Genomic DNA, 12,035 nt, shown 5'->3' with positions numbered 1-12,035 from the left:
GGCGGCGGCGGCGGCGACGGCGGCGGCGGCGGCGGCGGCAGCGGCGACGGCGGCGGGGCGGAGCGGAGGAGAGCGGGGCGGGGCGGCCGGCCGAGCCCCGGGCAGCGGAGCCGCGAGCCGCCAGCGCGCAGCGCCGCCAGTCCGCCCGCCTGCCCTCTCCTCTTGGCGCGGCGGCGGGGAGGCGAGGTGAGCCCGGCGGGCGGGTTAGGCCCAGCGGGGACTCTCGGGCCGAGCCTCGCTGGGGAGGGACGGCGGGAGGGCCGCGCGGCCGGCATCCGCGGGGAAGGGGGAGCGCGGGGCTGGAGGACCGGGTTCTGTGGGGCCGACCGGGGTCTGCGGGGTGCTGGTGACCCCGGCCGCAGCCCCTCGTCCCCCGGGCTGCCGCAGTCACCCCTCCCTACCGGCTGTCAGCACCCCAAAGCTGAGGGCCCGCTCCCTAGTCTGGCCTTGGCAGACCTACCGTAGGATATGTGGGCGCCCCCCCCCCCCGATTGTTTGGCACACAGCAGCACACCTGCTCCGGGATGCTCAGAAGCCTGGGATTTGGTTCCTGCGACCTTAGCAAAGGCACTGACACTTGATGTTTCTCGGTTTTCCCCTCAGCAAAGTGGGAGAAATGTCTGCCCTTTGGGACAATGTTGTTGTCAGGCTATATGAATGTGTGTGAAAGCGCCTGGGCAGGAGCCCAGTGCACATTTGTGAAAAATTGGGCGGCATACTGCTCCTTGCTGGTTTGAGTGTGGCAGGAACCCCCTCCCCATTCGCCCATAGTCCCCCATACTAACGCTGCTCCAATGCCTTGTCATTGCACACTCAGTGCCCAGGAACGCCAGAGCGGGCCCTGCCCACCCCACCCCACCAACCCACCCCTCCAACCCCCCACCACTCCCCCAACCCAGAGCACCGTTCTCCTGTCCCACCCACCTTACTTGCCTTGAACGTTCTGTTTACCTCAGGACCTTTGCACTTGCTGTGTCCAGTGATTGGCGTTGTCTCGCGGATCTTTGCACAGCTGGCTCCTTCTGGTTCTTCTTCTGGTCAGATGTCTCACTTTACACAATGCCTTCCTTGACCACCCTCTTTCTTCCCTTAGTAATTCTTTCTCATTATGTTGTTTAATTTTCTTCCTAGTATCTGGTTTGAAACTATTCTATTGGTTTGCCTGTTTATTTTCTGTCTCTCCCACTAGGATGTAGCTTTATGAAAACAGGTAGTTGTCTGATTTGTCCACTGCTTTATCCCCAGTGCTTAGAAAGCACACAGTAAGTACTCAGTAATATCAGTCCAGTGAATGAATGAATGACCCTGCCCGCCTGTTGCTTTTCCTTTATGTTTGTTTAGTGACTTCTGACTAACTTGTGAAACTAGTATGCAGATGGAAACTTGCTTTCATTTTGTGAAACATTTTAATGTCCTTGACCCCTTTATTTGGTAACTGTCAGAACAAGCTGTGATATAAAATCTTACATTTTTGTAATGTTTTAGCTGTAACTTCCTTCCACACATTCAGGAGACATTTACTGAATTCTACATTATCTAGGTCAGGCTTTCTGCTCGGCCCTGGGGACACAAAGGCAATAGCAACAGGGTCCCTTCCTCCAGAGAGCCCAAGAGCCCAGTAGGGAAGGCAGACATGTAGAGAGTATTAGGACAGCTGGGTGTAGAGGGGGGGGCTGTGCCATGGAAACTTGGAGGAGGTGATGGCTGGTGCTGGAGTTGAGCCTTGAATGGTGATGAGAAACTTGTCAGGTGGGGGAGGCAAGACGTGGGAAAGGGCAGGGTGAAGGAAGAACTTTAGACCAATGTGGGGTCAAAATCAGCCTGTTGGGCCAGGTGTAAGAGAGCTTGGAGTAGTGGGGACCCTGGAGAACCAGACCCAGCTCACCCAGCAATTTTTAGAAAGAAGTCAGAACTCGACGTTTGTATCTACACTCTCTTGATTTTGAAATGTTGGCAGTAGCTAATTTTAAAATGTTTTAAATGCTGTGAAACAAGCAAAATACAGACCTCATTCAGCTTTGTTGCAGGATTGTCGACCTCCAGTGCAGGTTGTATAGGAGGGAAGAGTTGCAATGAGCTAGAAAGGTAGCCCAAGGCCAGAGGAGCTAGGCCCTATTTGTCCAGGTACTCTCATTTAATTGTCACTGGAGCTCTGTGATAGCAGCTATGAAGCCCATTTCTGCAGAGGAGGAAACAGAGGCTCCCAGAGTTTCAGCAGTCTTGTTTCATAGCAAGCAGCTGGAAAGTGAAATTTGAACCCAGGTATCCCCCAGATCAGCATTCTTTCCTGGGTCCCTCAGCTCTGAGTATTCTCTTTTGGCTCTTCATTTGTTCTGGAAGAACAACATCCAATTTAGATAATGTTTCCCTTCATTTAACCCTTTTTTTTCCCCTTCAAAAGGATTCTGCAGGGTTAAAAATAATACTATTTTGGCATAGTCTTCTCTGAAAAGTTTTGATTCTCCTGAGTCTCCTGAGGAGAATCCACTCCTGAGGATTTAATTTTCAGGATACCACTTTAAATAATTTGTTGACAGATTAAAATATGTTTATTTGGCCTCCCTAAATAAATGTTAGAGGATACACCTCAATTTGTCTATTTAAAATCAAATTTCTTAATTTTCTGGATAGAGAAAAGTGCCAGATGAAGCAATTAACAGTGAGTAAGCCAATTTATTTCATGATGCCTAGGGTAAAACAAAACCACATTTTTTTCTTAAGACTATTGATTTGGCAGTAGGGCAGCTATTTCCAATCTAAATATGTAGTTATACTTGGTTAAGAAGGTGACATTTTTACATAATTTTCCCTAAGAATTAAGGAAAATTAAATTTGTATTTGGCCTTCTGTGATTGTATGAACTAGTTTCAACATCAGTCTTTAACTGTTTATTATGAGGAATTTCAAACATATACGGAAGTAGACAGAGTAGTATCTGGCTTTAACAATTACCAACTCATGGCCAATCTTGTTTGTCCCTAATCCCATCCATACACCTCACCCCACCTATTATTTTCAAGCAAATCCTAACTATGATGTCATTTCATCCATGAATTTTTCAGTTTATGTTCTAAAAGATAAGGAGTCTTTTAAACTTTGAAAAGCAATAATTCCTTAATATCATCAAATAGCCAGTCAGCATGCAAATTTCTAGTTGTCTCATAAATTTTATAGTTTCTTTAATAGTTTCTTCATTGGAATCAGGATCCAGATAAGGTCCATACATTGTGATAAGTTCATATGTCTTTTAAATTTCTTTTAATCTGTAGATCCCCCTTTATTTCTTTTTTTCTTTTCCTTGTAGTTTATTTGTTGAAGCAATAGCTTTTCCATTATTGGGATTTTACTGATTGTACCTCTCCAATGTAATTTCTTGTTCCTCTGTATTTCTTGAAAAGTTGTAGTTGGATCTAGGCGAGGTTTGGTTGGATCCAGGGTGCCTTCCTAAGGGGGTGCACGCTTCCTCTAGAGGCAAGTAGTCCTGGTTGGCTCACACTATGATGTTAGCCGCTGTTGATGCTCAGTGCCTGGACCCATTGATTCATTAAGAGGGCATATTATTTCGGGGACAAGTTTGTATATCTTTTGCCTGGCAAGAATTCATTTTTTAGAAAGGACTGTAGATCTTTTCACATTTTTTATTGGCCTTTGGATTGCCAGTTAAAGTGTTGTTAAAAGGTGCCTCAAATCCTCTTTGGAAAATGTTGGGGTGTAAATTAATAGATATAAAAATAATGAGCGGGGCTTCCCTGGTGGCGCAGTGGTTGAGAGTCCGCCTGCCAATGCAGGGGACGTGGGTTCGTGCCCCGGTCTGGGAGGATCCCACATGCCGCGGAGCGGCTGGGCCCGTGAGCCGTGGCCGCTGAGCCTGTGGGTCCGGAGCCTGTGCTCCGCAACGGGAGAGGCCACAGCAGTGAGAGGCCCGCGTACTGCGCAAAAAAAAAAAAAAAAAAAAGAGCAAGAATTGTCTCCATTTTAGCATAGGAATTCCTTACAGCTAAGGAAATTTACTAAACATTTGATGGTGAAATTCAACAGATTTGATTTTATTTAATGTCATTTGGTTTCTTGGTTCTTTTTTTGTTTTTGGATTCTATAAAGTATTCTACTCCTTTTTCTCCCCAGCTAATTTTGCCTTAGACCCTTTCTTAAGCAAAGACTACATACACTGAAACATTTCAGGAATAGTAAAAATAGATTCTAAGGATATATGGATTACAAATGAGGCAGTTTTTTTTTCCCCTTAAAAGAGAGGCATTGGGCTTCCCTGGTGGTGCAGCGGTTGAGAGTCCGCCTGCCGATGCAGGGGACACGGGTTCGTGCCCCGGTCTGGGAGGATCCCACATGCCGTGGAGCGGCTGGGCCCGTGAGCCGTGGCCGCTGAGCCTGCGCATCCGGAGCCTGTGCTCCGCAACGGGAGAGGCCACGGCAGTGAGAGGCCCGCGTACCGCAAAAAAAAAAAAAAAAAAAAGAGAGACATTAATATTAACTCTCATTATGTTGAACGGGTTCTTGCCCGTTGTGAAGTTGTTATTTGAATATTTCTATAGCTGAATTATTTAGCTATTAGGAGAATGAACAGTGTGAAAACCACCTGTTACTTTGTCTTTCCATAGGCCAGTGTAGGAAAAACTTGGGGATTCATTTTAAAAACATATGGTTTTTTTAGAACAATTTGTTTAAAAAACATATCTCCACTCCCCTACAATGATTTTAAGAGAAAGAATAATTGAGAATGATTGCTTTTAAAAAACTCCTTTTCCTTAAAAAAGAAAAAAATATATATATACACACACATAAACATACACACACATGTATTTCTATAGAACTGTAAATGATTTAATTTGTTTGACTATTTAAATATTGTATAGCTAAACTGATGCTGCTACTAGTTTGATTTCAGCATATCTAAGCATGAGGGTGCAACCCAGGTAGTAAATCCTCCAGCTCTGATTCTAGAATCAAATCCATTTTTCCGGGCTTCCCCGGTGGCGCAGTGGTTGAGAGTCCACCTGCCGATGCAGGGGACACGGGTTCGTGCCCCAATCTGGGAAAATCCCACATGCCGCGGAGCGGCTGGGCCTGTGAGCCATGGCTGCTGAGCCTGCACATCCAGAGCCTGTGCTCCGCAACGGGAGAGGCCACAACAGTGAGAGGCCCGCGTACCGAAAAAAAGAAAATCCATTTTTCCAATTCTTAACTCTCAGAAACATAACTACTATTATATGTTGGAAAGTGGGTGTCTTCTAAAAATTTCCTGAGAAGATGGCAGAGTAGAAGGACATGTGCTCACTCCCTCTAGCAAGAGCACTGGGATCACAACTAACTGCTGAACAGTCATTGACAGGAAGACAGTGGAACTCACCAAAAAAGATACCCCACATCTGAAGACAAAGGAGAAGCCACAATGAGATGGTAGGAGGGGTGCAATCACAATAAAATCAAATCCCATAACTGCTGGGTGGGTGACTCACAAACTGGAGAACAATTATACCACAGAAGTCCACCCACGGGAGTGAAGGTTCTGAGCCCAACATCAAGCTTTCTAACCTGGTGGTCCGGCAACAGGAGGAGGAATTCCCAGAGAATCAGACTTTGAAGGCTACCGGGATTTGATTGCAGCACTTCAACAGGACTGGGGGAAACAGAGACTCCACTCTTGGAGGACACACACAAAGTAGTGTGTGCATCAAGACCCAGGGGGAAGAAGCAATGACCCTATAGCAGACTGAACGAGACCTACCTGCTAGTGTTGGAGGGTCTCCTGCAGAGGCAGTGAGCAGCTTTGGCTCACCACAGGGACAAGGACACTGGCAGCAGAAGTTCAAGCCTGTAGGTTCCAGTGCTGGGTTGCTTCAGGCCAAACAACCAACAGGGAGGGAACTCAGCCCCACCCATCAAGCAGATTAAAGTTTTATTGAGCTCTGCCCACCAGAGCAACACCCAGCTCTACCCACCACCAGTCCCTCCCATCAGGAAGCTTGCACAAGCCTCTTAGATAACCTCATCCACCAGAGGGCAGACAGCAGAAGCAAGAAGAACTACAGTCCTGCAGCCTGTGGAACATAAACCACATTCACAGAAAGACAGACAAAATGAAAAGGCAGAGGACTGTGTACCAGGTGAAGGAACAAGGTAAAACCCCAGAAAAACAACTAAGTGAAGTGGAGATAGGCAACCTTCCAGAAAAAGAAATCAGAATAACGATAGTGAAGATGATCCAGGAGCGCTGAAAAAGAATGGAGGCAAAGATCGAGAAGATGCAAGAAATGTGTAACAAAGACCTAGAAGAATTAAAGAGCAAACACCTTGAAGAATTAAAGAACAAACAAACAGAGATGAACAATACAGTAACTGAAATGAAAAATGCACTAGAAGGAATCAATAGCAGAAAACTAAGGCAGTAGAATGGATCGGTGACCTGAAAGATAGAATGATGGAATTCACTGCCGCAGAACAGAATGAAGAAAAGAGAATGAAAATAAATGAAGACAGCCCAAGAGACCTCTGGGACAACATTAAACGCACCAACATTCGCATTATAGGGGTCCCAGAAGGGGAAGAAAGAGGGAAAGGACCTGAGAAAATATTTGAAGAGATTATAGTCAAAAACTTCCCGAACATGGGAAAGGAAATAGCCATCCAAGTCCAGGAAGTGCAGAGAGTCCCAGGCAGGGTAAACCCAAGGAGAAACACGCTGAGACACATAGTAATCAAACTGACAAAAATTAAAGACAAAGAAAAATTATTAAAAGCAACAAGGAAAAAACGACAAATAACACCTGGATACAAAAACAAGACCCATATATATGCTGTCTACAAGAGAACCACTTCAGACCTAGGGACACATACAGACTGAAAGTGAGGGGATGGAAAAAGATGTTCCATGCAGATGGAAATCAAAAGAAAGCTGGAGTAGCAATACTCATATCAGATAGAATAGACTTTAAAATGAAGCATGTTATAAGAGACAAGGAAGGACACTACATAATGATCAAGGGATCAATCCAAGAAGAAGATATAACAATTACATATTCACCCAGCATTGGAGCACCTCAATACATAAGGCAAATGCTAACAGCTATGAAAGAGGAAATCAACAGGAAGACAATAATAGTGGGGGCCTTTAGCACCTCACTTACACCAATGGGCAGATCATCCAGACAGAAAATGAATACGGAAACACAAGCTTTAAATGACACAATAGACCAGATAGATTTAATTGATATTTATAAGACATTGCATCTAAAACAGCAGATTACACTTCTTCTCAAGTGCACACAGAGCATTCTCCAGGATAGATCATATATTGGTTCACAAATCAAGCCTTGGTAAATTAAAAAAACTGAAATAATATCAAGCATCTTTTCTGACCACAACAATATGAGATTAGAAATAAATTACAGGGAAAAAAATGTAAAAAACACAAACACATGGAGGCTAAACAATACGTTACTAAATAACCAAGAGATAACTGAAGAAATCAAAGAGGAAATCAAAAAATACCTAGAAACAAATGACAATGAAAATACAACGATCCAAAACCTATGGGATGCAGCAAAAGCAGTTCTAAGGGGGAAGTTTATAGCAATACAATCCTACCTAAAGAAACAAGAAACATCTCAAATAAACAACCTAACCTTACACCTAAAGCAATTAAAGAAGAACAAACAGAACCCAAAGTTAGTAGAAGGAAAGAAATCATAAAAATCAAAGCAGAAATAAATGAAATAGAAATGAAGAAAACAATTGCAAAAAATCAATGAAACTAAAAGCTGGTTCTTTGAGAAGATAAACAAAATTGATAAACCTTTAGGCAGAGTCATCAAGAAAAAGAGGGAGAGGACTGAAAGCAATAAAATTAGAAATGAAAAAGGAGAAGTTACAACAGGCATCGCAGAAAGTCAAAGCATCATAAGAGACTACTACAAGCAACTCTACGCCAATAAAATGGACAACCTGGAAGAAGTGGACAAATTCTTAGAAAGGTATAACCTTCCAAGACTGAACCAGGAAGAAATAGAAAATATGAACAGACCAATCACAAGTAATGAAATTGAAAATGTGATTAAAAATCTTCCAACAGGGCTTCCCTGGTGGCGCAGTGGTTGAGAGTCCACCTGCTGATGCAGGGGACATGGGTTTGTGCCCCGGTCCGGGAAGATCCCACATGCCGCGGAGCGGCTGCGCCCGTGAGCCATGGCCACTGAGGCTGCGTGTCCGGAGCCTGTTGCTCCGCAATGGCAGAGGCCACGGCAGTGAGAGGCCCGTGTACTGCAAAAAAAAAAAAAAAAAAAAAAACTTCCAACAGACAAAAGTCGAGGACCAGATGGCTTCACACGTGAATTCTATCAAACATTTAGAGAAGAGCTAACACCCATCCTTCTCAAACTCTTCCAAAAATTGCAGAGGAAGGAACAATCCCAAATTCATTCTATGAGGCCACCATCATCCTGATACCAAAACTAGACTAAGGTACTACAAAAAAAGAAGATTACAGACCAATATCACTGATGAATATAGATGCCAAAATCCTCACCAAAATACTAGCAAACAGAATCCAACAGCAGTTAAAAGGATCATACACCATGATCAAGTGGGATTTATCCCAGGGATGCAGGGATTCTTCAATATATGCAAGTCAATCAATGTGATATACTATATTAACAAATTAAAGAATAAAAACCACATGATCATCTCAATAGATGCAGAGAAACTTTCGACAAAATTCAACACCAATTTATGATAAAAAAAACCTCTCCAGAAAGTGGGCATAGAGGGAACCTACCTCAACATAATAAACGCCATATGAGACAAACTCACAGCAAACATCATTCTCAATGGTGAAAAACTGAAAGCATTTCCTCTAAGATCAGGAACAAGACAAGGATATCCACTCTCACCACTTTTATTCAACATAGTTTTGGAAGTCCTAGCCACAGCAATCAGAGAGGAAAAAGAAATAAAAGGAATACAAGTTGGAAAAGAAGTAAAACTGTCATTGTTTGCAGATGACATGATACTATATGTAGAGAAGCCTAAAGATGCCGCCAGAACTCTACTAGAGCTAACCAATGAATTTGGTAAAGTTGCAGGATACAAAATTAATGCACAGAAATCTCTTGCATTTCTATACACTAACAATGGAAGATAAGAAAGAAATTAAGGAAATAGCCCCATTCACCATTGCAACAAAAAGAGTAAAATACCTAGGAATAAACCTACCTAAGGAGGTAAAAGACCTGTACTCAGAAAACTGTAAAACACTGATGAAAGAAATCAAAGATGACACAAACAAATGGAGAGATATACCATGTTCTTGGATGGGAAGAATCAATATTGTGAAAATGACTATGCTACCCAAAGCTATCTACAGATTCAATGCAATCCCAATCAAACTACCACTGGCATTTTTCACAAAAGTAGAACAAAAAATTTCACAATTTGTATGGAAACACAAAAGACCCCGAATAGCCAAAGCACTCTTGAGAAGGAACAACGGAGCTGGAGGAATCAGGCTCCCTGACTTCAGACTATACTACAAAGCTACAGTAATCAAGACAGTATGGTACTGGCACAAAAACAGAAATATAGATCAATGGAACAGGATAGAAAGCCCAGAGATAAACCCACGCACATATGGTCACCTTATCTTTGATAAAGGAGGCAAGAATATACAATGGAGAAAAGACAGCCTGTTCAATAAGTGGTTCTGGGCAAACTGGACAGCTACATGTAAAAGAATGAAATTAGAACACCCCCTAACACAGTACACAAAAATAAGCTCAAAATGGATTAAAGACCTAAATGTAAGACCGGACACTATGAAACTCTTAGAGGAAAACATAGGCAGAATACTCTTTGACTTAAATCACAGCAAGATCTTTTCTGACCAACCTCCCAGATTAATGGAAATAAAACCAAAAATAAACAAATGGGACCAAATGAAATTTAAAAGCTTTTGCACAGCAAAGGAAACTATAAACAAGACGAAAAGACAACCCTCAGAATGGGAGAAAATATTTGCAAATGAATCAACAAAGGATTATTCTCCAAAATATATAAATAGCTCATGCAGCTCAATATTAAAAAAACAAACAGCACAATAAAAAAATAGGCAGAGGACCTAAGTAGACATTTCTCCAAAGAAGATAAACAAATTGCCAACAAACACATGAAAGGGTGCTCAACATCACTCATTATTAGAGAAATGCAAATCAATACTATGATAAGGTATCACCTCACACCAGTTAGAATGGGCATCATCAGAAAATTTACAAGCAACAAATCCTGGAGAGGGTGTGTAGAAAAGGGAACCCTCTTGCACTGTTGGTGGGAATGTCAATTGATACAGCCACTATGGAGAACAGTATGGAGGTTCCTTAACAAACTAAAAATAGAATTACCATATGACCCAGCAGTCCCACTACTGGGCATATACCCAGAGAAAAACAATTCAAAAAGACACATGCACCTCAATGTTTATTCCAGCACTATTTACAATAGCCAGGTCATTGAAGCAACCTAAATGCCCATTGACAGACGAATGGATAAAGAAGATGTGGTACATATATACAATGGAAGGAACGAAATTGGGTCATTTGTAGAGACATGGATGGACATAGAGACTGTCGTACAGAGTGAAGTAAGTGAGAAAGAGGAAAACAAATATCGTATATTAACACATATATGTGGAATCTAGAAAAATGGTACAGATGAACCCGTTTGCAAGACAGAAATAGAGACACAGATGTAGAGAACAAATATATGGACACCAAGGGGGGAAAGCAGGGAGGGGGAGTGATGGTTGTGGGATGAACTGGAAGATTGTGATTGACATATATACACTAATATATATAAAATAGATAACTAATAAGAACCTGCTGTATAAAAAAAAAAATTCAAAAATTTCCTGAAACATCATCTGCCTACCACACGCTAGAATGAAAAGTAAATTCTGTGCATTGCCTCCTGTCTATTGTGTCTTTCACTGAGGTGCTCACCAGTATTAACCACGTCATCAGCTTTTGCACTTACCAGATTTTAATTCACATCTGCAGAATGCAGACATTTGTTGGGATAAGTAGAATGGGTGTCTTAAGGTCAGCTGACGTTGAGACCTTGCCCTGTGCTAGACACTGTGCTAGTTTTCCTCTGAGGTTGATTCTGCAGTTATTCCGTTCTACGCATGAGTGTAATTGCTTGCCCAAGTTCACTCACCCAGATAAATGGCAGACCCACTGCTCTCTGACTCCAGAGTCCTAATCTTAGCCATTGCACGAAGCTGCCTTACCACATTTACTCTCCTGCTTAGTTTTGCCTTAACATATATTTCCTGGGCACCCACTGTGTACTTAGTAAAGGATTGAGAAGTAGATCAGACACATTTTCTGCCCTTGAGGAGCTCACAGGTAGAAGTAGAGATAGACTTGCAATGCAAATGAATACATGATGTGGTGCCAAAAAAGGGACATGCCCTGCACAGTTTGAAAGGAAAGTCTATAGAGGAGAACTTGCAGGAGAAGCAGGTGCTTGCACTAGGCTTTGGAGGATGAAGTTTGGCCAGGAGAGCAAAAGGGGGAGGGAAGTCATCTCAGGCAGATGGGACAGCTCAGGCAGAGACCTGAGGTATGCAGTGGGGTCTGCTGCTCCCAGGTGGTTTGATAGTGCCGAAGAGTGGGCCAGAGGCCCTGCAGAACTCCTCTGCTGTTATAAGAATTAGAATTTTACTGTCAAGGCAGTCGGTCACTACTGAAGGAATTTAAACAGGAGAGCAGTATGATGACTGCATATTTTCAACAAATCTCTTTTAATTCCTTATTTTGAAATAATTATAGATTCACAAGAGGTTGCAAAAATAGCAGAGAGGTCCTGTACACTCTTCACCCAGTTTCCACCAATGGTTGTATATTTATGTAACTATAGTATGATACCAGCATCAGGCAGTTAGCATTGGTACAATGCTTGTACAGTTCTATGTCATTTTATCACATGTGGAGGTTCATATAATCACCACCTTTGCCATCAAGATACAG

General features: G+C 42.7%; 1 protein-coding gene across 5 annotated transcripts in view; it reads left to right on the top strand.

The window, feature by feature from the left end:
- The window catches only part of MAPK9 (mitogen-activated protein kinase 9), a 59,277-nt gene continuing 47,242 nt past the window's right edge, over positions 1-12,035 (top strand). For 3 of the 5 annotated variants that reach the window (XM_049707545.1, XM_049707543.1, XM_049707546.1), the window contains exon 1: positions 1-186. The gene's annotated coding sequence lies outside the window, so the exon portion shown is untranslated. The remainder of the gene's footprint in view (positions 187-12,035) is intronic. The other 2 variants (XM_049707544.1, XM_049707542.1) reach the window with 2 other exon arrangements.

This window comes from Orcinus orca, chromosome 3 (assembly GCF_937001465.1).
Source record: "Orcinus orca chromosome 3, mOrcOrc1.1, whole genome shotgun sequence".
Lineage (NCBI taxonomy): Eukaryota > Metazoa > Chordata > Mammalia > Artiodactyla > Delphinidae > Orcinus > Orcinus orca.
This window is presented reverse-complemented; position numbering and strand designations above follow the sequence as displayed.